The sequence below is a fragment of the Pristiophorus japonicus genome, chromosome 18 (assembly GCF_044704955.1).
Source record: "Pristiophorus japonicus isolate sPriJap1 chromosome 18, sPriJap1.hap1, whole genome shotgun sequence".
Lineage (NCBI taxonomy): Eukaryota > Metazoa > Chordata > Chondrichthyes > Pristiophoridae > Pristiophorus > Pristiophorus japonicus.
In genome coordinates, this window is record NC_091994.1 from 51,093,789 (window position 1) to 51,096,444 (window position 2,656).

The following is a 2,656-nucleotide window of genomic DNA, read 5'->3' on the forward strand; positions in this document are numbered from 1 at the left end:
CAAGATATCTCGCTGCATCTTGCAAGTGAAATGCGTGAGAAATCTCTACCAGCCCATTCTCGCATAGCTGCTGTTAGCCAGGCAACTGCGGTGTGACTCGGCCCCGGGCTGCCTGTCCCACCCTCTCGGCCTCGAGTTGTGTGGTCAACGAACAGCTGTGAGGGAAGAAAATGGGGTGCATGGCTGAAAAAGGAATTAGAATCAATTCTATCATTTTATTTTTGCATCTGTGTAAATTGTTCACAATATGTGCAATTTAATTAGGCTTTTTAAAAATTCGTTCCTGAGGTGTGGGCGTCGCTGGCAAGGCCAGCATTTATTGCCCATCCTTAATTTCCCTCGAGTCCCTAGTGAAGGCCGTGGCTCAGTGGGTAGCATTCTTGCCTCACGGTCACAATGGTTGTAGGGTCTAAACCCCACTCCAGAGACTTGAGCAAATAATCTAGGCTGAAACTCCAGTGCAGCACTGAGGGAGTGCGGCACTGTCAGAGGTGCTGTCTTTGGGCTGAGACGTTAAACCGAGGGCCCTGTCTGCTCTCTCTGGTGGATGTAAAAGATCCCAGGGCACTATTCAGAGAAGAGCAGGGGAGTTCTCCCTGGTGTCCTGGCCAATATTTATCCCTCAACCAGCATCACTAAAATAGATTGGCCGAGAAATTCCTTACCTGTTAGCACTGTAATCGTGGTGAGAAATGGCAGCCGCCATTTTGGTGAGGGCTTTAGCGCTGCCGTTAGCAGTGCTAATGCTCTGGAGATGGAATGAGGAGAGAGCGACATCAGTCAACGTGCAACACCGTCTTAACGCCACCTCTGCGAACTTCGACCTTAGCGCAGAGTTCAGCGCTGGGTCCTAAGCTCACCATAAAAACCCAGCATTCGGCAGAAACAGTAGCATAGTGGTAATGTTACAGGACTAGGAATCCAGTAGGCCTGGACTAATAATGCAGGGCTATGAGTTCAAATCCCACCATGGCAGCTGGGAAATTTAAATTCAGTTTTTTGAATAAAAAGCAAGTGACAGTAATGGTGACCATGAAATTAACGGATTGTCATAAAAACCCATCTGGTTCACTAATGCCCTTTAGGGAAGGTAATCTGCCGCCCTTGCCCATGTCTGGCCTATATGTGACTCCAGACCCACAGCAATGTGGTTGACTCTTAACTGCCCTCTGAAATGGCCTAGCAAGCCACTCGGTTGTACTCGCTACGAGAAATATACCACACGGACTGCAGCGGTTCAAGAAGGCAGCTCACCACCACCTTCTCAAGGGTAATTAGGGATGGCCAATAAATGCTGGCCTTGCAAGTAACGCCCACATCCCAGGAATGAATTTTTAAAACTTAAACAGATGCTATCAGCACATCTTAAAGATACACACACATCTTTCAGGTAAGTTTGCATTTAAGCTTTTGGACTGGATTTTTAAAAATGTAATTGAAATAGTGGTTTGGTGCAATACATGTTAAACATTTTTAAATGTGCAGGGAATGCAGGAAGTGCTGCTGGACACTTGCAAGACCTCAGATGGTAAAGGAAGGCCTCTGAAAAGTCAGAAAATGATGTAAATACTCAGCAGGTTAGGCAGCATCCGTTGTGAGAGAAGCACGGTTCATGTCTCAGGTCGAGATGCTGCCTGGCCTGCTGAGTATTTCCAGTATTTTCTGCTTTTACTTCAGATTTACAGCATCCGCTCACAGAGGGAAGAGGAAGACACAGACGAGGAGGAAGCAGAAGGAAGGATGCAACCCGGACAGTCCCTTTCCGGCTGGGATATCCGGGATGGAATCATCTGCCTGTGGACCCTGTGACCAAAATCCCAATTCCTCATTCAACACTTGCCTCACACCTTGCCTTCCCTCTATTACTGATCATCACAGCATCCTCTTGGCCATAATAAAATAAAAGCCACCACAATTTAACTTTATACATCTATCCATACAATATGACATCAAGAAATCATCTCATCACCCTTATGCATTCCCTTAGTGACTAGCTTGTGTGTGCCTTTGCCTATCCTACTGATGTCACGCAGTGCTACCCCAGTGTCTGCAGCATGGCTGGTGGAAGGCTGCTGACTTTCAGTGGGGAACACTGCAAATGTCTTTGCAGGTTGAGCTTGAAGAGCTGGTGGCTGGGTGTGCCAAATCAATTCTCTTCTTCTTCACTCTCCTCTCCCTCTTCTTGGTCACCCACAGGCTAGGCAGGCTGCATTTCTTGTTTGAATGAAATGAGGAAGGCTCAAGGGCGGAGTTATGGTGATGGGAGGGTGGGAAAGCAGGCGGTGCATGCCAGAAGGAGAATAGTGTATGAGGATACCAGCATCTTTTATCCTTTCAGCCCCGCCTCTGGCCAAGGGCTCAGCAAAGCCCCTGCCAAGAATGGCCTGCACCGTCTCCTCCGAGGGAAGAGGTGAGGCTAGGAATGGGAGATGTGCCTCGTGTTTGGTGCATATTATTGGTTGGTGAATGATTGGGGGTGGGGGTTGTGCATTGAGCAGTGTGTGAGGCTTGTGGTGCAGTGGGTAGGAGACAGCTTTTGAAGATGCATTCACTGACCTTGACCAGTGGTCTGAGGTCATGAAGCTTCTTTGGGCACTGGAGCCAGGTGATGGGGGCGACACTGCTGGTAGTGACGGCCTCAGTGATGTACTCCCAC